General features: G+C 38.1%; 1 protein-coding gene across 11 annotated transcripts in view; it reads left to right on the top strand.

The window, feature by feature from the left end:
- CTTNBP2 (cortactin binding protein 2) overlaps nucleotides 1–25,534 on the top strand; it is a 162,836-nt gene that overhangs the window by 35,629 nt on the left and 101,673 nt on the right. The window lies entirely within an intron of this gene.

Below are 25,534 nucleotides of genomic sequence, written 5' to 3'. Positions count from 1 at the left end.
TGTGTCAGGCAATGTGCCCCGTGCTGTACATTACTTCTTTAAGCCTTACAGTAATCCTGTGACTTAGGTATTAGTTGTAGGTGTTATTACTAATATTAGATATTACCTAGTTTACACATGAGAAACTGAGGCTTAGAGTGGTTAGCAACTTGGCAGAGATCACAAAGGTAGGAACTTTAGAGCCAAAACTCAAATCTAGGCAGTTGAAAACCAGAGCCCCCATTGTGGACTGAATTATGTGGCTCTGCGTCCTTATAATCTCCAGTCTCTTTCCAGATGCACCACCAGACCCTCTGGCTTTAATCAAGACAAGCGTGTGTTAAAAGGAAAACTTCAAACAAATTACGTTTAACAATTCAATTGAGCAAAGAATGATTCTCAAATTGGGCAGCCCCTGAACCAGCATAGGTTTGGTACAACTCCAGAGTGGCCACATGGCCAATAACATTTACGGACAGAAAAAGGAAAGTGACTAGAGAGAGAAAAGGGAAGTGAGGGAAACAGCTGGATAGGTTACAGCTGAGTGTTTGCCTTATTTGAATCTGCTTCTAACTGTTGGCCCTCTGTGGTTGACTGAAGTTTGGCTGCTGTGATTGGCTGAGCCTTGGCTACTTGTTAGAAAAGTAGGTTCCAGTCTGTTTACACATTAAGTGGGGTCACAGTTCACTACATACAGAGAAATCTTTAGGCTGAACTTAAAACATGCAAGATGTCAGCTTTGGGCCAAACTTAATTAAACATGAGTTAGTGTGCATATCTTTCATGTGGACAAGACACACTGATAATTCACCGTGCCATCCTTAGGGCTCAGACAGAGGCTCATTCCTGTTTCTGCAAACACTTTTAAACTGCAACTTCAGCTGTCCCCTGTGGGAGGCTTAGTGTTGAGAGCATATATTCATGTGTGGCAGCTGAGCTGCTCAGGTTTAGAATTCCACCTACGGAGGTGTGCACTGCAAGCTGTTTTTGCTTTTATTGATGCTGGCAATTATCTGAAGAGTATAGGAAAATTGGAACACTGCTGCATCATTTCGAGGCATTTCCAAGAGGCAACTCAAAGTAAACAAGTGAAACCTGAAGCATTTTTCTTGTGCAGCTTTTGAAGGACCAGAATTATTTTGTTTTGAGTAAGTAAACCCAACCTAGCACCTTTGGTGTGGACTAAAGAATTAGTACGGCCGGGCGCGGTGGCTCAAGCCTGTAATCCCAGCACTTTGGGAGGCCGAGGCGGGTGGATCACGAGGTCAGGAGATCGAGACCATCCTGGCTAACATGGTGAAACCCCGTCTCTACTAAAAAAAATACAAAAAACTAGCCGGGCGTGGTGGCAGGCGCCTGTAGTCCCAGCTACTCGGAGGCTGAGGCAGGAGAATGGCGTGAACCTGGGAGGCGGAGCTTGCAGTGAGCCGAGATCGCGCCACTGCACTCCAGCCTGGGTGACACAGCGCGAGACTCCGTCTCAAAAAAAAAAAAAAAGAATTAGTACATGCATTTCTATCCCTACGTTTAAACAAAATAGAATAAATTATAAAATCTCATCACTTCTTGAAAGCAATATTGAATGTTCTAAATGAGATTTCTCTAAGTGTAAAATGGACAAGTTTATGACTCGCACTAAAAAGTAAAGTGTGTTCCTTTATCAATACTAAATGTATTAGAGTTCTTTTAAAAATGACTTAGGTACATATTCTTTTCTTTATGTACTTATCTAGAATTCTAACAATTTAAGATTTAAATACTAAACTGCCATTCTTGAGAATGGAGAGAGATTAGTTTGTTTAGATCTACACTTTCCCATCATTTCCTAACTGGGGTGAGTTGTAAAGGAGTCATAAATAGGGAGGAAAAAATGATACTAGCATAAGTTCTCAGTTAGTTTAGAGTCAGATTGTATTCTCTGTTTTTTTTTTTTTTTTTTTTTTTTTTGCAGGTATTGTATTGCAAATTCCAAAATTGTATCACATACCCTTAGTCAAATATACATATGAAAATACATCCCAGGCCTGGCGCGGTGGCTCACACCTGTAATCCCAGCACTTGGGAGGTTGAGGTGGATGGATCACCTGAGGTCAGGAGTTTGAGACCAGCCTGACCAAAAAGGTGAAACCCCATCTCTACTAAAAATACAAAAATTAGCCGGGCATGGTAGCAGGTGCCTGTAGTCCCAGCTACTTGGGAGGCTGAGACAGGAGAATTGCTTGGATCTGGGAGGCGGAGGTCACAGTGAGCCAAGATCATGCTACTGCACTCCAGCTTGCGCGATGGAGTAAAACTTCATCTCCAAAAAAAAAAAAAGGAAAAAGAAAATATGTTCCGAAGTGAATGTATTTTACTGGTGAAGCCACCATTAAGATGTTGTCTATCTATCTATATATTTTTTAAAGGACTGTCAGTAAGCAGCATCTAAGTTTATTACTGATTAACATTTTTTTCTTTCAGCTGAGAAATTCTTAATTGAGAAGCTCTATTTCAGAGCAGCAAGGCTGGTCATTAAGTACTGCTCAGTACTGACATTAGCAATGGACACTTAAACTAATTGAAGAATTCATTGAGTGCTTGTTGTATACTAGGTAAAGTGCTCACAATAAACATGAGTATGGCTTGGTCTCTTTTTTTGTAGCTCCCAGCCTAGCCTTGGAAGACAGAGAGGAGATGGAATTGCATGGAATTGCAAACAGATAACTAGGTTGTAGTGGAATATGAAGAATTCAGTGAGGAGCTATGTACAACATAATGGTGATCAGGGAGAATGGGCTCAGCATTAGGGTGGTTGGCAAAGGCTTTTTAGAGAAAGACAAACTAGACACTATTGCTCTTGAAGGATGGATGCAACTCAGCAGCTACACATACACAGGCATGAAACCACATGGCGAACTCAGGACTCAAAATTGCTCTGTAGTTGGAACTTGTTTTAAAATGCACTCAGGATTTGTTTTAGTCAGATAAGACAAGACACACAAACACAGAAATAACTATCATGAAGGAAGACCTTTTTATTCTCAGAGATAGAAACAAGAGGCAAAGTATGCCAATAGGACCGTGCGGAAGCACCAGGGTCGGTCAGGAGGCAGAGAGAGTGAGGAGAAGCACGGGCCAGCGCCTTATTGTGGTTTCCATGGGAAGGAAGGAGTGAGGCAGGGGAAAGCAGGCTTGAGATTAGCTAGTTTGAATAATTTCAGCAGGCTTCTGGGCTGTAGGGACTGCCTCTGGTTATGGGACTTACGGGATACCTGGACCTGAGGGTGATTAGTGCAGGGAGGTAGTAGGTTGATGTATGAGTTCCATGAAAAAAAGGTTGATGGGCCAGATGCAGTGGCTCATGCCTATAATTCCACTACTTTGGGAGGTCAAGGTGGGTGGATCACAAGTTTAGGAGTTTGAGACCAACCTGGCCAACATAGTGAAACCCTGTCTCTACTAAAAATACAAAAAGAAATTAGCTGGGCATGGTGGCAGGTGCTTGTAATCCCATCCCATCTACTCAGGAGGCTGAAGCAGGAGAATTGCTTGAACCCAGGAGGCAGAAGTTGCAGTGAGCTGAGATTGCGCCACTGTACTCCAGACCCAGCGACAGAGTGAGACTTCATCTCAAAAAAAAAAAAGGGTTGATGAACGAAGGGCTGTAGATTGGTAGTCATTTGCTGTCTCTAAGAATTGGCTTCCCTGGAAAAGACAATCTCTCCCTAGTCAGTGATATCTCAGATAGTAGAGCATCAAGAATACAGAAAAACAAACAAACAAACAAACAAAAATATAGTTAATACAAAACTTTGCAGGGAGAAAGGAGGAGATGAGTGGTAGTATGTAAAAAAAAAAAAGAGAGTAGAGAGAGAATAAAGAGTCAGATAATGGAAGAACTTGCTCGGTGAGGGTTTGGGCTGTATTATTAAGTATTGGAGAACTCCTGACAGATTTGGAGAAATATGGTAATACCTTAGACCTACGTTTGAGGGCAGTCCCTCTTAGCAGAGAGGAAAGTTGACTGAAAGAGTGTTAGGTCTGAAGACGTAGGGAATGAGCAGGAGGCAGCTGAAATTGTCAGTGTGAAAGATGCTGAGGTGTAGAGTCGCATGGTGGTGGCTGGGATGGAGAGGAGGGGATAAAGATGAGTGAGATTTGTAATAAGATGTAGCCATTATAGTCCTTGACTGACTAACTGTGGGCAGGGGGGAAGTGATCTCTCTGTGGACACTCAGGTTTCAGGTGAGTTGTAGGATGGCAGTGTCACAGCCAGGGCATGGAATGTATGAGGTAAAAAGTGCTGGGTGGGAAGGATGAAGAGTTCAGTTTAATTCTTGTTAAGTTTCAGGGGGCTTGTTGAAACGTCCAAACCAAGTTGTTTAAGAGGTAGTTGAATTTAAGTGTTTGGAGCATGTCATTTTGGTCATAGAATACTGTTTCTAGAAGCTTAGGAAAGGAAGCAGAGAAGGCAGCACAGATAGAATTAATAACCTTAGAGAGGGGCAAAGAAACCCTTTCCTTTAAGAAAGAGAATAAGGTTGAGAGCAGAATGTTGAAAATACTTGAAAAAGAAGCTGATCCCTAGTTTGAAGAAGAAAGCAAGACTGAATGTCAAGAGGAGGATAAGGGTGGGTTAGGAGTGCAGTGAAGGTTTGGAATGTCCACCCTGAGCCGCAGACACAGGAGAGAATAGGCTCCTTCCAGCCAACATGATCCATTGAAACTGTCAGTCTTGGCTCCTGGGACCCAGGTGAGTTTGGAGACCTCAAATGTATACAGTCTTTCAAATGTGCTGTTGTGTACTTTAGAGAGAGCACAGATGGCAGATTCTGGATGGACCCAAGCTCACAGTATTGAGAAATAATGGCTTGAATCATACTGGCAAGAAGGAGCCTATCCTCTCCTGTGTCTGTGGCTCAAGGTGGACATTCCAAACCTTCACTACACTCCTTATCCTCCTCATGACATTCAAGCTTGCTTTCCTCTGGAGCAAAAGATGATTCTCCAGAATCATCTGGAGAAATGTTAAGAGCTCTGCACTGGATGGAGAGAAAAAGTGGTTGGACAGTGGGAGATGAAGTTGAGGAAAATGCTGAGATCTTTATGTAGTCATGATGAAGCCCACAGACATGAAGTTGTCAGGGAGTTCTAATGAAGGCTGTTGGAGCCTAGAATATTAAGAAATAGTGAGCTCTGATTCTTTTGCTTATCCACATGATTCAGGGACTCCTGGATAATGACAGAGTTGTTGGTGGATGAGGGGACTTAGGTCTTTAGATAGCCATGTTTATGTTTTATCTCTAAGTGCTTGAAAAGTTTAAAGTGTAGGTTTAATAGCCAATAAATATTTCATACACAGTTAGAATTACACTTTAACCCTGAGGTTCATTTACTTTAAGAAACAAAAAAAAAATATATATATATATATATAACTTATATGTGAAAACATTATCTTTTTTCTAGCCAAGAGGATTCTTTGACTATTTGGTAGTCTAGTCATCTCCAAAGTGGAGTTCAAATATAAATCCTTGTTGTGACCTTGTGAAACAAAAACAGTCATTACTTTCTCAATTAATTCAGCCAGAGAAGTGTTTATTTTCTGTGCAGAGCAGGCAGCTTCCAGAAGTGCCAAATAGCCAGGGAAGGGTGGCGTTCATTCTAGAGAGGGAGACGTTCCTAATAAAGAAACAACAATCAAACAGGGTTGCAAAACCATCAGCTATTTAATGACTCTAATGCTTCTTGAGTCTCTTCTCCCTCCAAATAGTATATCAGCGTTAAGGATATTTCTCCCAATGGCCATGTATTTGGCTTTCTAATTATTTACTTTCATTTCCAAATCAGTTTGAGTGTTCATGACACTCAAAGAGCAAGGAGAAAAGAATAGGAATTCCAGATGCATTGATGTTCGGTATGTCTCTGGCTGTTCACTCATTCACAAGCTAGCAGGTTAATTGATCTTAGGGTAGATTCTGAATATATCATGGTGCTAATGAATATTTTGACCTTAGGAGGTCTCCATGGAGCCCTTGCTGTTGGCCTTGTAGTGTGACTTTGTAGCTCAACAGAATTATAGTGAAACATTGTAACTTAGGTCACCTTTAGAAGTACATTCAATTAGAAATAACTTGATTGCCTGTTGTACACTCTGTACATGTACTTGTGCGTGTATTTTAAAAATCTATTATTAGAGTCATTTTAACTTTGAAAAATAGAAATAAAATTAAGACTGTTGCTAATAATAAATTAGCTTCCAAAGTAGTAATTTTGGAAATGGGCTATCAAGATATTTACTTGCCTAAATTGATTTTTTAAAATCATTTTGGTGGACTCTTCTGTTGATACTCCTATTTCTATGGAATGGGGTAGGAATTGTTTCTATGGATGCCAGTCTTAATTCTCAAGTACACGTTACCCTTTACTTCTCAAACACAGCTGCAAGAATCCATGTGCTTGGTACCAATATTTAAAAATAGACTACACAGGCAAAGCAGTCTGTGCGTTCACAGGCAAGCATGATATTATTTTAGAGGTCTCTTCTAAATGTACGGCTGCACTGAGACAGCTCAAAGTATCAGGATGCCTCGTATATACTCTGACACCTCTTCTTGTATGAATTCTGATGTGCAGTTGGTCAATCGGTTTGAGCATGGAGTGTTGTGATCAGAGTTATGAATGTAATTCCTACTGGGGACATTTACTACAGCACAGAGGCAGTGAAATTATACCTGGGTCCTTTTCCACTGGCTGGCTACATGGGAAGATAGTGACTAACAGGAACAGGCATGAGCATATGTGGATCCCTCATTGCTAGTCCCTGTGTCCTGAGAAAGTCCGCAGCATCATCTTCCCAATACAAAGAAAAGGTGTGCAGGTAAAAAGGAAATGAGTACCTTTAGTTTGAACTGGTAGTCCTGTCTGCCCTAGCTGAGAGACTGACCACAGGCTTTAGCCTTGCCTAAACCGACACTTCCGTGTAACTGATGAGTCTTAAGAACAGACATATTTTGGGCAGAAGCTACGGACCTTAGTCTCATGCTTACTTTATTGTTTTTGCCATCCTTGTGTTCTCTAGGAATATTGATGAGAGACTAAGGACATTAAAGGACAGAGGCAGATGCCTTCAGTAGCTGCTTCAGAATAGAGGGGGTGGGAATAGTCAGGTCCTGACCTCCTTCCTGCAGCAAATTCCAACAAGCGCTGTTATGTGCCACCTACACAGAAGAGTGGTATCATATGCTCTGAGGCCACCGAGGCCTGCAGGCTTGTGCTCCACTTTCAGTGAGAAAGTGGGTGGTGTAGCTTGGAGAAGAGAAAACAGATTCCTACAAGAATAGATTTTAAATATATAATTCAGTTTTAGTCTTTTCAGAAATTGATCACAGCCAGTCATACATCATGTTGGAGAGTCAGGAAATGATTAGCATCTGTCTTGGGCTAAACTCCTTTGGAGCAGACACTACATGTCACTGTTTTATAATGTGTAACACATGTTTACAGTATTCTAGCATTTATTCTGTATTACAGACTATTTAATAGATACCACCCACTTCCCATTCTGCCCCCAAATGCCCAACATAATAAGGAAGACAAGGGAAGCTGATTACTGGAGAAAAATTGTATACACATAGACAGTTCTTGATGAATTTTCATTGAATAAATGATATAATATAAAAAGTCTAGCAGAAATGTAAATAGTTGAGCATTTTTACCAATGTGAACAAACACAAACAGGCTTGTGACAAATGGCCTGTTCAGTTTTACATTGCTGATACCAATTAACCTATGCACTACACTTGATGGTTTGTAAAGCATTTTTTACGGCAGTTAATACATTACCTACAATGAAGGAAGACAAAATTACGTGATCTAAAATAGATTCTTACCCTGTTCCTGCAAATGATACTTGTCCTGCTGAGATGTGCCTACTCTTTAAGCAAGACCACCTGTTCCCTTCACCTTTTGCCTAGGTCCCTGTACCTCTGACTTCACGGTAGCCAGGAGTGCCGTACCCACAGTTTGCACATTTGCCACCCATCTGAGGGGCATACATGTTCTTTATTGTGGGGATAAGATGAAGTTACCCTCAAAGGACTCTCTTTGCTTTCTGGACTGCCCCATGATCCTTTTCTGTCAGCCTCCAAGGTTTTCTGGTTTGCTCTGGGAGTAGCAGGAGGTATACCTTCTCTCAAGTACGGGGGAACATTTATTTAATGGTGGCAAAATTACTGGCAGGGTTTGAATAAAGGCTGCTTTCAACCCGTTGACATTCCTTTTCCCTTGATTGTTTTTGATATGGAGTGAGTCATCTTCAGCTGGTAGATGGTGAAAATGTTAAGATCTTTCTGTTTATTTTTTCCAGATGCTCAGTGGTTCGTGCAGTTGGCGAGTTACTCCTCAGGGGCCAAGGCTGGTTCTGTAGGGAGTTTGGGGCGGGGGCGTAGGGGGAGTACAGGAAAACAACTGTCCCCACCATTCGCTCTTAATGTCCTGGGGAATTTTATTTTTAACCAAGTCAACTTATGTTTCTTGGAGCTATAAAAGGGACTGTATTTAAAATTTTAAATCATAACTTCTGCCCACAGAAATTATCTGTTGTATTATACCCAGTAGACAAGAAACTACCTTTATTTCTGTGTTTTTCACTTTTTAAATTTTGTGTGTGGGAATGCTTCTGTTAACTCTTGTTTCCACATCCATTACTGTTTCCCCATTTCTTTTCTCAAGTCACATACAAGTAAGCATTTCTGGAATTATCATACTGCAAACTACATTCTTCCTGAAACATTGAAACACCTCAGGGAAACTTCCTGCATTCTCCTAAGGGTCTTCATTTGCTTGTTTGCTTGTTTGTATACCTGCTTATGTGTCTATTTTATATGAGAAGCTTAATATTGGGAATCTTTTTTCTGTTATGAGTGATTAAAACCAAACAAACATGATCAAAGCCAAATAAGAAAATGCTTCTGTGCATTCATAATGATGAGAACAACATGCAAGTGGGGGAAACTCCTGTCTGAAAATTTCCAGAACAGGAATTTGGTCTAGCAAACATGAAAGCAGTACCTGCTGAATCCTGCATGAGCCCCCACTCCCAGTATGCTTGCTACAGTGATATTCATCTCCCACAACATGATGATTGCTTCTTTGGACAGTATCAAACCCTTCTTCAGAAGCCTTATTTTGTAAACACTTACTTTAGAAGTAATGATCAATTGGCCAGGCACGGTGGCTCATGCCTGTAATCCCAGCACTTTGGGAGGCTGAGGCAGGCAGATCAATTAAGGCCAGGAGTTCAAGACCAGCCTGCCCAACATGGTGAAACCCTGTCTGTGCTAAAATTACAAAAATTAGCTGGGTGCAGTGGCATACTCCTGCAATCCTAGTTACTGAGGCTGAGGCAGCAGAATTGCTTGAACCTGGGAGATGGAGGTTGCAGTAAGCTGAAATCGTGCCACTGCACTCCAGCCTGGACAACAGAGTGAGACTCCATCTAATAATAATAATGATAATAATAATAATAATGCTCAATAGAAATTTCAACTTTCTTTTAAATTATTGAAAGAACATTTTCTTACAGATGTTCTAAGTCATCTATAGGAGCTATTTCTATAATTAGCTAGTTTGTTATAATATCACAAACTTTGACAAGTTTTATGATAGGATTGCTTAGAAAATTGTAATCAATTCAGGATTTAGAAGCTTGAGAAAACATAAAGGATATGATTTAGAACTTCAGTAAATGAAGGACTTTTGTACATTAGTTATTTTAGGGCTACAAACAATATTTATACATTCATATCTAAATTTACCCTGAAGGCTGAAAAACATTTATTAATAAGGGCAAGCCTTGGGCACCTGGATTACATTTGACATAATTGGCTGTGTTTCATGAATGCCCCCATAGTTCTTGGCCCTCCAAAGATGATGAGGGGCTCTAGAATAATGGATGGTTAGGAGCGTTGAGGTTTTCTCTTCTGAAGTGTGATGCAATTAAAGAGAAAGAACAGTTGTGACTGTGTGGACACACACATGAGAACAGTCACCCAGCATGCTAGATACCTGATAAACTGCAACTGGGAGTTCTAAATAACATGGAAACTTTGGCACTGGCACCTGGTTTCCCACTTCCTGTCTACATCCTAAGGATATAAGAATAGGGAAAACCTTACACCAACGCTACAAACTAGAAAGAGCATCATCATTATCGTAATGATAACTGTGATTTGTTGGATGCTTGCATTTGTTTAGGCACCCAGCTAAGTGCCTTACATGTATTATTCCTTCTTCAAAACAACAACAAAATTCTGGTTTAGGTACACTACTCTCTTCATGTAACTGGTGATGGCTCAAGGGGAGTCAAGTAACCAACCCAAGTTTGCATAACTTTGAAGCAATAGATTCTATATCTAAATCCAGTTTGACCTCTGAGCTCACCCCTCTACTGTTGTACTACCTATATCCTGAAAAATTAAGGAATGCCTGCTAGATTTAATGTCTATATGACCAGGCTGAAGGATAAATGAGAACTGAGTCTTCCTGAAACCCTGTGATGCTCTGGAAAAGAGCCAGCCAATGCCTACCCTCTTGTATTTGGAGAGGCCAACGTAGAAAGTGGGATAGGTAGGAGATGCTGATTGAAATCCCTTCTGTGACTGTGAAGGAGACGTTACAGAAAGCAGCATGGCAACAGTGCATGACTCAGACAGAAGCAACAACCTGAGAGCTGGTCATTCCCTTATACTCTGCAAGGACAGACAATGACAGACTTCCTTGTACCCAGTAAGCAGACACAGCCAAAGAGACTGCATATCCTTAACACAGACGGGGGAAAAAACCTAACTAGGAGCCCATTTATCTTGAAAGGCCTGTCATTGGCCTTTACTCTCTCTCACTTGAATGAAAGGGGCAATGAAATGTACATTTGTACCAGTCTACCTGCCTGGTATTAAAGAAGCATTTTAATGGCAACCAGCTGGACAGTAAATATATTCAGGAAGATTCTACCTGCATGCCCTGCTTGTGGATAAACACCAGATCTGGGTTAACTCCTACTGGTCCAAGGATGGAGTAAACAAGAAAAAAGAAAACATAAGGCCCATGAAAGATCTTGCAGCATAGAACAAAGAAGATAACGTAACATTTAAAATGCAAAGGAACAACTTATATTTGACAAAATTATTACAAGAAACAAATTTTAGAGTATCATTTTTAGATACCATCTGTCTTGTGTCTTACAATTTGAAGAAACCTAGGCGTTGAAGTGAAGGAAGCCAGATTGTGAAGGGTGGACTAGCTGTGAAGCTAGGGAAGAGAAAGCACTGAATGGGGCATAGATCTTGGAGGCAGATTGCTGGGAGTGAGTCCAGACTCCCAAACTTCTAGTTATGCAGCTGTGGGCAAGTCCCTTGCCCTCTCTTGGTGCTACAGTTTTCTTATCTTTAAAATGAGCATCACAGCACCTACATAATATTGTTATGAAAACTTAAAGTGTATCAGCAGAATTAAAGCATGTATTGAAAGTAGTAGAAAAAATCAACACTGTAAAAAAATTGGATCAGTAACAAACTTAAGAAGATCTCCTGGAACTCAGTGGAAAGGATTAAAGTGATAAAGTAGAAATGAAGATTCATGTATGTGCAAGATACAGAATGGAGGTCCACCAGGAGAAAAATTGATGTTCCTCAAAGAGACCGGAATGAGTGGAATGAATGCTACCACCAAGATTTCACATAATTTTTAGATTAAAAGGGCTGTATGCCCAGAATATACCAGCTGCCACCAAGAGTAATCTTAAATATTATGTATTTTAAGGTAAGAAAAAGAATTGACTTAGTAAGGTAGAAAAACAGAAGGTTTACTGAAAAGGAAAAAAATCCACCTGACCTCAGGCTTGGTCTTGCATACTCCTGAATTCAGGAGATGTTGAAATTAGTATCTACTGTTGTGAAGGTTACCACCTAAGCATGTTTTTTACCAGACAAGGCAGTGTTTACATAAGAAGAAAACAGAAATCATCCTCAAAGTGGAAAGGATATAAAATATTTCCATCTAATAGCTGCTTGAAAAAAAAAAAAAAAAGACCTGAAAGATTCCCTAGTTGAAAATAAGCATAAAGAAATTAGGTGAGCCTGGGCAACATGGTGAAATGCTTTCTCTACAAAAAATACAAAAATTAGCCCAGGAGTGGTGCTGTGTGCCTGTGGTCCCAGCTACTTGGGATACTGAGCAGGGACAATCACTTGTACCCAGGAGGTCAAGGCCGCAGTGAGCCATGATGGCACTCCAGCCTGGGGGACAGAGCAAGACCCTGTCTCCAGAAACAAACAGAAAGTGTCCAAGAAGAGCAAGAAATCAGTTACTAGTTCTTATCCTTGGTTGGGGCATCAAAGGACTTAAGAGTATCAAGTGGACTTGCCATTGAGTGTTGACCCGACTCTGAATGTTTGCAGAGTTATGCAGGTGATTCTTATGAGTGGTCAGGATTGAGACCTACTGCTTTAGCAACTTTATTCAAGATAAAATAAATACAAAGAAAATTAGACAAGTGAGGATATTACCAAAGATATCTGAAAATATTTCTTTTATTTGCAAATTTATTTGAAAATATAAACCTTTCTAAGCTATAAAAGCAAATTTTAATATATTAAGAAACAATTTTTTCAACCACAAGACTTAATTTCATGAAAAAGTCTTTTAAATGTATCTCTAATTTACATATAATTCCAATCAAAATTATGATTGCTTATTTTTCAAAGCAGATGAAATCTAAATTGCATCTAGAAGAATAAGCTGGTTGCATAGCAGATTTTAAGAAATGAACATTGTGAGAGAGTGTTGTCCTACTGGTTGGTAGCATTTGCTAATATAAATTAAAACATTAATATTGTTGAATTATGAATAGAAAGACAAAGGAAACAATAGAAGATTCAATAACAGGCCCAGTGTTAAAGAGATAATACAGTTTATAATGATAAAAGGGACAATTTATCACAAAGACATAAGTGCTTATGTGGCTGATAACAGAGCCTCAATTATATAGGAAGCAAACAATGACAATTAAAAAGAGAAATACACAATTTTATAATCATAGTAGCTTTTAATAGCTCTCTCAGTAATTAATAGAAGAGCTAGAAAACAACTCAGTAAAAACATAGAAAACAGAAACACCCTCAGCCACCTTGATTAATTGACATTTGTAGAGTATTAGATCCAGTAATGCAGAAAACACATTCTGGTCAAGTGTATGTGATACATTTACTGAGGCAGACCATATGCTGGGCCATAAAACAAGTCTTAATTTAAATAATAGGTATTCAGTGACCTTAATAGACTTAAATGAGAAATCAGTCACAGTTAGCTATTTAGGAAAATTCCAAGTATCTGTGGATTTAAAAAAAAAAAAAAAAAAAAAAAAACTCTCATGTGTCCAAGACAAAATCAAAAGGGATTTAGACAGTAATTTGAACTGAATGGCAGCAAATATACAACATGTCGAAACATTTGAGATGCAGCTAAACAGTGCTTAGAGGAAAATTTAGAGCTCTAAAGGTTTATATTGAAAAGGAGAAAGATGTAAAATCAATGACCTATGTTTCTACTTTATGAAATGACATAAAAGGCAGGAAAGTAAACACAAAGTAAGTAGAATGGAAAACAATTTTGTTAAAAGCAGTCAATGAAATGCAAAATAGACATACAATAGGAAAAATAATAATAAGGATAAGAGTTGATTCATTGAAAAGAGCAGCAAAATTGAAATACTCCTAGCTAGAATGAACAAGGAAAAAAGAATGCAAATCACCAATATTAAGAATGGAAAAAGTGATTTATCATTATAGATTCTGCAGACATTAAAAGGATATTCAGTAAATACTATGAATACTTTTGACAACCTAGATAAATAGGCAAATTTCTTGAAAAAAATACCACTTATAAAACGAATACAAGAAGGAATAAAAAATCCAAATAGCCTTGATTCTATTTTAAAAATTGAGTTCACTATCAAAAACTTTTCCCAAAAGGAAATTTCAGGCCTAGATGGTTTCCCTGGTAAATGGGTGAACTCATTTTATGAGCTCAGAGTATCGTAATCCCAAAACTGCAAAGGTATTTAAAAAAAGAAAATTACAGAGTAATACTCCTCATAACTATAGATATAAAAAATCCTAAAAAGGCCGGGCGCAGTGGCTCACGCCTGTAATCCCAGCACTTTGGGAGGCTGAGGCGGGCAGATCACGAGATCAGGAGATCGAGACCATCCTGGCTAACACGGTGAAACCCCATCTCTACTAAACACACACAAAAAATTAGCCGCGCCTGGTGGCAGGCTCCTGTAGTCCCAGCTACTTGGGAGGCTGAGGCAGGAAAAACGGCATGAATCCCAGAGGCAGAGCTTGCAGTGAGCCGAGATCGCGCCACTGCACTCCAGCCTGGGCGACAGAGCGAGACTTCATCTCAAAAAAAAAAAAAAAAAAATCCTAAACAGAATATTAGCAAATTGAATTTCCAACAATATATCATAATCAAAGAGTTTAATATTCAAGCATCAAACAATAAAATTCACTGTATTAACAATATAAAGGACAAAAACCACATGTTTTCATTAATAGATGCAGAAAAATATTTGAAAAATTTCAACAGCAAACCAGGAATAGTAGAGAACTTCAAAGTGATAAAGGGTGCAGCTACAAAAAAAAAGAAAAAAGAAAAAAAAATAAACGAAAACTGAAAAACAACAACGAAAAAACCACATGGCCAGCATAATAATTGAGGGATGCAATTTAGACAGGAATAAGAAAAGCGCTTAGCACTTTTACAGCACTTTTGTTCAAGGTAGTGCTGGAAATCTTAGCCATTGCAAGATGGAAATAAAATAAAAAGCATAAAGAAGTAAAACTGTCACTTCTGCAGATATTATTGCTTATGTAAAAATTCTAGGTAATCTTCAAAGACAACTACTGAAACCAAAAAAGGAATTTATAAAATGTGTAGAATTTAAAACTTTGTATTGAAAAATCAGTTATATTCCTACATACTATTAGAAAAATAATTAGAAAGTGAAATTTAAATAATTTATTTGCAGTAGCATAAAAAATACAATACTTAAGAATAAACCTAACAAAATATATTCAAAACAAAGCTTTTATGCTGAAGACAAAATGAAAATTGCTGAGAGAATATAAAACGACTTACCAAACTCAATTAAAATTTCAGGAGACTTGTTTAAATCTTACAAACTGATTCTAAAATTTATGTGGAAAACAGAGATCCTGGAATAACAAAAGCAATTTAAAAAAAGAAGAGTTTTAAAGAGTTAGCCTGCCTGATTTCAGCACTTATTATAAAGCAAAGAAACATACATATACCTCACAGAATAGAACAAAGAATCCAGAAATAGAGTCACGTATGTGGTCAGTTGATTTTCAACAAAGGCATCAGAGATATTCAATGGGTAAAGGCTAGTCTTTTCAGCAAATGATTGAAAAATTGGATCTATATGTGGAAAAATTGAACATCAACCTTTTTTTTTTTCTAACACCATACACAAATATTGCCTCAAAGTGGATCATGAACTTAAAAGCTAAATACATACAACTTCCAGGAGAAAATCTTTAGACTTCAAATTAGACAAAGGTTTCTTAGCTGTTAAATAGAAGATGAAAAACATGAAACCTTAAAAAGTGGTTAAATTGGATTTCATCAAAATTAAAAACATACTCTCTAGAAGTAAAGACCTAATGGTAATATTTCAGTGCCCAGGGCAGAAATGGCGAGTTGGTTCATCTGTGCTCCAGTTGTTACTGATAGGTGGTGGCTGTCTGGAGTCTTATTAAGACAAAGTTGGAGGTTGTTCAGGATTCAGCTTTAAGTGCACTGATAATTTAATAATATCTACCTGGGCAAGAGAGTGGAACAGTGCAGCATTTGTATACCATTCTTGACCTAGTTAGGGAATAAAGGTGGTGTTATTTTCTACAGATGAGCATGGGCTCCCACATCTGGCTGAGATGAGCACTAATGAATGTGTGCAGGATGGTAAGTGGCATACAAGGCAAAAAGAAAGTGGTGGGAGATTTCAGAAAGGAGACAGGTTACTTCTGGCTCTGACTTCTGTGAAACCAAGCCTCTCATGAATTCTGTTAGTATGGTCTATACTTTGAGAGAAAATTGGTGGTTTATCGAAGTATGCCTTCCAGATTTTAGCTTTGGGAACAAAATAAATCAAAGTCTTGGTATGATTCATGATATGCATTATGTATATTCCTGGCATGACAATTTCCACACCTCCAGATTATGATGTCTATGAGCAGGTAGGACATTGTAGGTGGCAGAAAGGTTGGGAGATGAAGGTGGGAGGCGAGAGGGAAGAGGAAAAGCTTACCTCTTCTCTGACATTCTCAGCATTGCACAGAAAATCATTTGACACCATGACACTCTCCTTCACTTCTGTGGCTCAAGTGTATCTTCACACATAGATGCGGTGTCTGAGATGCAGACACTGAAATGAACTCAGTTCTTTTGGCATTTAAGTCGTAATTCTAGAAGTTATTTTTAGTTCCTGGCCAGTTAATTTCTAAGGCTTTCTGATCATTGAAGGGCATTGGGCAGTGATTATCCTTCTCCAGACGACTGTGTAACTTTTATATTGTTATTCCACTCTGCAGTCACCCAGCCATTCCATATGTGTGTGTGTGTGTGTGTGTGTGTGTGTGTGTGTGTGTGTGTGTGTGTGTGTGAGAGAGAGAGAGAGAGAGGGAGAGAGGAGAAAAGAGAGAAAGTACGTGAATGTGTGAACTCACTCCTCTGCTATTCAACCCCTCTTAGAGCTCTCGAGAATGAGTTCTGAGGACCATGGCGTATCTCTGGCTTCCCATTCCCTTTTATTTACAAGTAGGAATTTCCCCCTTCCTTCTTAAAAGAGCTTTTAATGTTAGTGTTATTTAATGTTGCTCTACTTGAACTCCTTAACACTAAGACAGAGATTTACAGCTGGATAGATAAATTTTTATGTTGACTGTTTGGAAAAATCTCTATGTATTTTCTCTCCTTTTTGATTTTGAGTCATAGAATTTCAGGGTTTGAGAGGAATGTAACAGTTTAGAAGCCAAGGACCTTCCTGACTTTTGAGACTTCTGAGTTACATTTCTATCACGTGTTTTTTTAGCCTGTGTTTGAAACACAGCTGGAGACAGAGATTTTTGTTCCAATCAAATGCAGCTCGTTGTATCTGTGGAAAACCTTTGACCCTTAAAAATTCTTTATTATATTAGCCATAATTTTATTCCTTGGGAATCACATAAATAAATCTTCAAACACCTCTTTAAACATAAAATGCTTTCAGATATTGAAAGAGCACCATCATGCCTCTGGAAGGCTTTTCCTCTTTCAAGTGTCCCTAGTTCTTTCTGCTCTACCTCTTCAGTGTTGTTTTCAGATCCTTTTGCTATTGATTGTTCTTTGAATACTTCAGCCAAAAGTGAGTCCATAGGTCCAGTTCTGATACCTGTTCTCTACTGAGTAATGAAGTCTGGGTTTGAGTTGCTGGTTTGGAGGAGGAGCAGTGTCTATTTCATGGTTTGCTGGCTCAATATCTTGTTGATTGACACCCCTACGTGTTTTTCATGCTTGCTTCTGTGTTTGTACTCAAGAACTGACTCACATTTCTTCCTGAAAAAGTCCATTTTGTCAGACTGGACTCAACATTTCGACCCTCCGCTGTGGCTTTTTGTATTATTGGCACCCAAGATAGTGACAGCTGTGTTTAGCAGGTTAGAGCTGAGTACAGAATTCCTTGGCAGTCTTCTTGCAGTTAGATCTATATTAATGCTGGTTTTTTGTTATTTTTTGTTATTCTTAGGTAATCAGTGGTTTGTGAAAGCATATCTAGAAACCATTTTTATCATTGGATTTTAAACTTAAGTGATACAATATATTCTGTGCAGAATCTTAAAAAACTGTTTAAGTCTGATTAGATCATGTTAGTATATGGTCAGTAATAATGGAAGTACAAATACAGCATATAGAAAACTAACTTTTGAGAACATTGTCATACTTTTGTCTTTCTTTTAAACCTAATTTCTTGTACTGGTTTAAAAAGTGTTGTAAACAATAATTATTTTTGAAGCCTTTTCTAGCATTTCAAAATACTCTAGTCATAATTGTCTTTCAGTGCTTAAAAATGTAGGCTTTAGAGTAAGACTTGCCTGGGTTGAGTATCAGCTGCTGTTAAAGTGACCTTCGGCAAGCACATTAAGTTTTCTAAGCCTTATTTATAAAATGTGAATTAAAATAATGGCTATCTTCTGGGCCTATTTTTACGACAAAATGAATAAAAAGCACCTAGCAATAAATAATGTCAATAAAAGTTATCTTTTGTTAGTATTGTTTTTAAAATTGTTACAGAATTATTTTGGCTTTTCATAAAATGAAAAGCTTATAAGCTTGTCCGTATGTTTTGAAATTGATAGTATGTTTTATAATGTTTTAATTATGACTCACTGTACAAGTTCTAGTTTCTATTTCTCAGAGGATTACATGCTATAGGAAAGATTGTATATTTTAAGTATGCTTTCTTTTATTTTTACTAATCATGTCAAAACTAGTTCAATTGATTATATCAAACAAGGAAAGCCAAAGTAGGAACCTCATGTATGTGAAATCCTCGGTAATAATGGTCGTCTTTCAACTTCCTGCTTGCAACATTCTCAACAAGATCTTCTAAAACTTCACATTCTGATGAAATTATATATATGTGTGTGTGTGTGTGTGTGTGTGTGTGTCTATATATATATTTTTTTTCTTTTCTTTTTTTCCAAGGCAGAATCTCACTTTGTCACCTAGTCTGGAGTGCAGTGGTGCGATCTTGGCTCACTGCAAGCTCCGCCTCTCAGGTTCACGCCATTCTCCTGCCTCAGCCTCCCGAGTAGCTAGGACTACAGGCACCCGCTACCATGCCCGGCTAACTTTTTTTGTTTTTAGTAGAGACAGAGTTTCACTGTGTTAGCCAGGATGGTCTCAATCTCCTGACCTCATGATCTGCCTGCCTTGGCCCCCCAAAGTACTGGGATTACAGGTGTGAGCCACCGCACCAGGCCAAACTTATATTTTTATACATCAGTGTGGATAGGTTTAAGAGTTCCTTTAAGAGTCTGTTTTTATTATTACAACTAGTTCGTGTCTTCATAATGACTCATTTCCCTAAAGTGCATTTCATTCTCAAGTAACTCTGATGCATAAACCAAGATATTCTCTACACATTCATCTCTTCCTTTTTTAGGGTCAGGCCTCCTCAAGCCCAGCATAATAAACATTTCAAGTCATTTTTTGTTAGATGATCTCCTTACCTATTAAAACGTGTCTATATTGTTGATCTGCCTTTATTAAACATAATGTAATACATTAAAAATTAAAAATAAGCACTCTGTTGCAAAGTAAGATTTTAAGAACAGTAAACTTTTTACAAGAATGTTAGAAGGAATACACATTTTGTTTGTTGAAAAGTAGGTAAACTGAAGAGATTTCAAGTGGCTTGGACATATGTTTCATTACAGATGTTTCCTTGAATCCAAATTAAGCTAAACTCTGAAACTTTTGACATGAGCACAAGAAGAAGAGCTGGCAGTGAGGGTTGGCAGTTCATGGGGAGATACATGGGTGAAGGAGGGGAAGCATCCCAAGCAACACAAAGGCCTGGGGCAGAAGAGTGCTGAAAGGCTTTGAACAGAGAAATGATGAGAAGGTTTCCATTTTAGAAAGACTACTCCGACAACTGTGTAGTGTACAGAGTGCCTCCATGCTGCACAATTCAGGGGGTGCAAAGAAAAATGATCATTACAAAGCACGGTGAACCATAGAAAACCAACTGATATACCCTGTAGTTCTCCTGGAACTGCTGTCACCTGGCTTTAGGCTGGAGAGTTGATGAATCCTTCCTGGGATCCCAGCTTTCTGTGTTGGGCAGTGGGTGAACTGATCCTTAGCTATCATTTTCTCTAGAATTAGTCCTGCATAGAGGAGTCTGATATTGGCCTAACTTCCTCTCCAGGTTCCTGAGAAGATTGCCCCCCCCTGGGAAGGAGACTTCCCTCCAACAGGGAAATGTGGTCTGAGCTCTTTCTTCAAGGATACATCTGCTATTTTCCTAAGTCTGTTAGATGCTACCTTTATTCAGTCAACAAGTATGCGTTATGCACCTGTTTTTTGCCCTGTAGTGGGTTGGATGTGTCAGTTAAATACAAGTACCCCCACTTAAAAGAAACTCAAGGCAAAATGCTTAAGAGACGATATAGGCCAGTGAGTCCCAGAGTGACTGGTCTCTTCCCATAAATCACAGATGATAAACTGGGTGTCCTGCTATCCAAAGCAGTCCTGCCAGTTTTATTTTGTTTCACTGGCAAAGTGTCATGATTTAAAAAACAAAACAAAACAAAAAAAACGTGGATGCCTTTTGCTAGAGCATATCATCTCTAGTTCCCCAAAAGTCTGCCATTTCACACTGATTAGTAGCATGCCAAATATACACACTGATGCTGGCTACCTGTCTCCTGCCTGTGTTTGTGGGAGTCAGCACTGCCCAGCATCTTAATAGTGGGGAACCTGTTGTTGGATCTTGAAATTTCCAAGTCACCAAAAGTTCCTAGATAGATAATGGATCTACTATATTTTCTATTCCTCCATCTGGGAAAACTCATCCACTGGTGGTAGGATATATGCATATAGAAAAGTAACTCTATTTCTCTCTGGGAGTAATTTTAAAAATACATGAGTATATATTATTCCAACATTAAATATATCAAAATATTTTTAAAAATTAGTTATTAGTGGATAATTTGTCATATTCTATGTTGTGAGTACACTGAATTTATATTATAGCATCGTCTTCATGTCCTATTGTTATTTAATCTATGACTTTTCACCATGGAATCAAAATGGTCAACTGCATTCTAATTTATAAGCCTGATAGAAAGCCTGATCAAAAAGGACATTTTAATTGTTAGAATTACATATTTCTAGAAACCCTTGCTATAAGACAAGAATATCAAAAGTATGGGAGGGATTGCATTGGGAGTTATACCTGATGTAAATGACGAGTCGATGGGTGCTGAGGAGTTGATGGGTGCAGCACAGCAACATGGCACAAGTATACATATGTAACAAACCTGCACATTATGCACATGTACCCTAGAACTTAAAGTATAATAATAATAAAAAATAAATTTAAAAAAATATCAAAAGTACATGTTGAATATATGTGGTATATACAAATAAGTACATATGTGGTCATAGAACAACAACCTGTCATCTCTGAAAATAATAAATATGTGTTTAGGAGTCAGTTTAATGTTAATGAAGAACATGTAGTCTTTGACATTCATTTTGCCTGGTTTCCATGCTTTTAGGGACTTAAAAATGAAAGAATGAGACCAGGTTTATTGTCTAAACTCAAGGTGTCTTAAGCAACAAATGATACTGCTTTATTTCTCTCATTTTGACAACAAAAGATATCAGCAGCAAAGTTGCATAGCTAGTTAGCAGCAAATACAAAACCACAGTATCTATCCTTAAAGGAATCTAATATACATATTTTATACTTCATAAAGGCTAAATGTCAGCCCGTATTTGTGAAGCAAATAAATTGGCGATTTTAGGCTGGCACGGAGGCTCACTCCTGTAATCTCAGAACTTTGGGAGGCTGAGGCAGGAGGATTACTTGAGCTTAGGAGTTCAAGATCAGCCTGAGCAACATAGTGAGACTTCATCTCTACCAAAAATTTAAAAATTAGCTGGGCATGGTGGCACATGCCTATAGTCTCAGCTACTCGGGAAGCTGAGCTGTGGGAAGATCACTGAAGCCTGAGAGTTCAAGGCTACAGTGAGCTGTGATCATGCCACTGCACTCCAGCCTGAGTGACAGAGCAAGACCCTATCTCAAATAAATAGGCAGTTTTATGTTTATCAACTGTACACGTATCATTATACAACATTTTCAGCAGAAAAAAATTCATCTGCGTTTAACAGTGTCACAATGTGACTCAGTTAAAACTAGTAATTTTAAAATAAAAACAAACAGAACAAAAATACACATGTAAAAAACTATTTCACACCAGTTAAAAAAAAAAAGAAATACTTTTTGACAATGAAATCTGTTGGGTAAAACTGGAACTAGGTCTGTGATATATGTATTTACCTCTTTTATTATACAATCAATTTTAACCCACTTATCAAAAAGTTTACTCAGGCTTAAGAATAACCTGCATGTTAAGAAATTGCTTGATTAGTGTTACAAGTACAGTACATCATAAAATATGTTGTATGGGTGAGTAGACATCAGGCAATTACAATGGGTTGTTAAAATGTCAGTTTCAGCAGATAACTCATTGTAATGAATATCAGATACTCAAGTGAGGACCAAGATGCAAATTTTCATAAGAAATATTTAAAAGCTAGTGTTGACTTTTAAACCTTTCATCCACATTGAGGGTATAAAATAATGTAGTTTTTGGACATTAAAGAAAGATTTCTATCAGAGAGCATTTCTCTGCAGAGAATTCTGCTGAGTCCTGCCCCATTCAGTTGCCTCTCCCTTCATCTGAAGAGAAGAGGGGTTCAGAGAGACTTTTGAATGACATAATAGGTTTTTTCCTGCAGATCTTGGTGGGCTCAGTGAAGGTGGGGCTGAACAAGCAGCCATTCTGTGGACGTGAAGGAGAGATAGATGTGGGGATCATCTTGTGGAGACTCCCAGCTTTTGTTTAGATAAAGATCCATGAGTGTTTCCTGTAGACCAGGTTGGGCCATGGTCTTGAAATGGTAGGAATGAGATCGATTAAAGTCCTCTTCAATAGGGAAGTCTGTAGAGAACATGGGACCTCAGTTGTCAAAAGGTGCATTCCCAATGCTGATAAGGAGAGTATGCAGGGCTGGGCTTCATGGGTGTGCAACCTGAGAAGTCACAGAGGCCGTGCATTTAGAAGGGTCCCTTGTCTGGTTAAATGCTGTGTTGTTGCCATATTGAAATGCTTAATAATTTTGAACAAAAAGCCCATATCTTCATTTTGCAGTGGGTCCTGCAGATTATGTAGCTTGTCCTACATTTATGGCCTACATTGAAGAAACTGTAGATGAAGGGGTCCCAGCAGTGCAAGAGGGGGTTTTCCTCTAAGAAGACACCAAGTACTTCATGGGAAAAGAGTAGACTTTAAATATTCTTCACACTGGGTTGGTAAAGGTAGCTGACCAACTGAACCAGTCAGGTACGGCATTCCTGCTCCCTTCACCACTCCTTTATCATCTACCTCCAGTCCTTTCCAACCCAGAGGTGACTACAACACCTTAGAATGAGGGGGAGAAGGTTTTGGGAAAAGGAGAGAGGTTTTCATATATACCTCTTTGCCGGGTGGTAAATGTTAGCCTGCAGCAGATGCTAGCTGAGGAAGGGAGGTTGCCGTACCACTGAATGAATATGGACATTCTAATAACCAAATTAAGGCTGTTTTGACTCAAAGTGACTGTAGGTCTTTTATTAAATTAAAACGATTAGAAAAAAACCATAGAGTTATCCAAGTGTTCATCCAAGGGTGGAAGAAGAACTACTACACTGAATAATATTAAGAAAAATGTGAAAGACAAAATGAAATTGCTTTTGAAATTGCATCTCTCAAGTGATACTTATTCAGCGTATTGATTACATAATTGAATTTAAAGAATCTAGAAACACGAAGTGCTTTTAACTCATAAACTTTATCTTTTAAGTTTAAAGTGGTCTTCTGAAAGCTAGCTTAAATTTCATGGTGAAACTGGACTTTTTGCAAATTTTATTTCTTAATCTAAGTTGATAATAAGGAAAGAAATGTTAGATTTTTCCCATTTGTCATTAGATTTGTGTTTATCTAGTTGTTGGCTTGCTGATAGTGGACTAAAATGGAAAGGTGTAGTTTTCCAATTCAGTTCCCTTTAAAATATGGAACTGTATGGATTAATAATATTTCTTCAGAAAACATGTTTAATGTTTTGGACAAATAAGCTTGATTTATTTTAACTTAATTTTTCTACTGGCAGTGACATAGATTTTTTCATTCTAATGGCTATTCCAAAATGACCTGAATTAGGAAAATGTTGCTAGTTTTTAATACATTTCTACTGCTCTTTTCCACTTTTATGCAATGACTTTGTAGGCTAATTATAGAAAATTGCATTTGGCCCTCATTACGTGGGTGTGAAATTAACTTTGTCGCTGATGGACTGACATTTAGAGTATAATTAAGTTGCATTCTTTCCTGGGATTCTGTGAACTATATTTTAATGCCCTTCAGTGAGAAGGAGATAGATGCCTTTTTAAATTTTCTGCAGGCTGTTGTAGTTAGTCAAATTTTACAAACTACAAATATTGTGATTTATTTTTACATTAAAAATTTTTATTTTTTCAATTAAAATTTTTACATTAAAAATTTCACAAAGAATTTTCTTCTTACCAGACATCCATGTGATTTCCTTCTGGCTATAAAAAAAACTTATAGGGGATTTTTTCTATGAGTGATTTAAGCTGATATTATTTTAAATATAAGTTCTATCAATATAGAGATAATTTTATTTTTGAACTTTTGCTAAAAATTATTTTAATTGTCAATATTTCTGATTTTACATTAAATTAGAAAAGACTAGGTAGAGTGTGGCAGCTCCCAGCACTTTGGGGAGGCCGAGGCTGGGGGATTACTTGAGCCCAGGAGTTTGAGACCAGCCTGGGCAACAAAGTGAGATCCCATCTTAATTAAAAAATCAAAAAAAATAGCTGGGTGTGGTGGCTTGCACATATAGTTCCAGCTATAAGACAGGCTGATAAAACAGTAAATATCCTTACTTAGTAATATCTATATCTATGTCTATATCCCTATAGATACACTGACTTAGAACAGAAACCTATAGAAAACAGTAACTATAGAACCCATAGGTAATACATCCTTTGAACACAATTAGAAGTCAGTTAAAATACTCAGTAGTATCAATTAAGTTTCATACATTTGTAGAGAAAAATGTCGAATTTGGACTAAGAAATCCTTAAAAATTTTTAATTGTTAAATTCCTTTCTAACTCTTACTGAAATTTTCTACACGTCCATAGATTTTGTGCTTATAAATAACATGGGTACAATTTTGATTTTATATCAAACTGTGTAAATAAAGATTAATATGGTAAAAAAAAAAAAAAAAAAAAAAAAAGACAGGCTGAGGCAGGAGGATTGCTTGAGCCCAGGAGATTGAGGCTGCAGTGAGCTGTGATTGTGCCACTGCGTTCCAGCCTGGATGACAGAGCAAGACCCTGTGGGGTGGGGGGAGTGGGGGTGTGTGGAGGCGGGGGTAAAAAAAGACTGCTCCTTAAATTCTGATCCTTGAGGAGTAGGACATCATGGGAAATAACTATATTTGCATAATTTGCAATATAAGATACAGTATTCTTAATGGAAGAAAATTTGAAAGCAGATGGAATGGCATTCCAGGCTAGTCGGAGACTGGGGGTCACATTTGCCTCTCACTCACCGCTGACATCATAAGCCATTACTCATAGCAGTTGGGAA

Source organism: Macaca fascicularis, chromosome 3 (assembly GCF_037993035.2).
Source record: "Macaca fascicularis isolate 582-1 chromosome 3, T2T-MFA8v1.1".
NCBI classification, from domain to species: domain Eukaryota; kingdom Metazoa; phylum Chordata; class Mammalia; order Primates; family Cercopithecidae; genus Macaca; species Macaca fascicularis.
The sequence above is the reverse complement of the archived record's forward strand: the minus strand, read 5'-3'. Positions and strand labels throughout refer to the sequence as shown.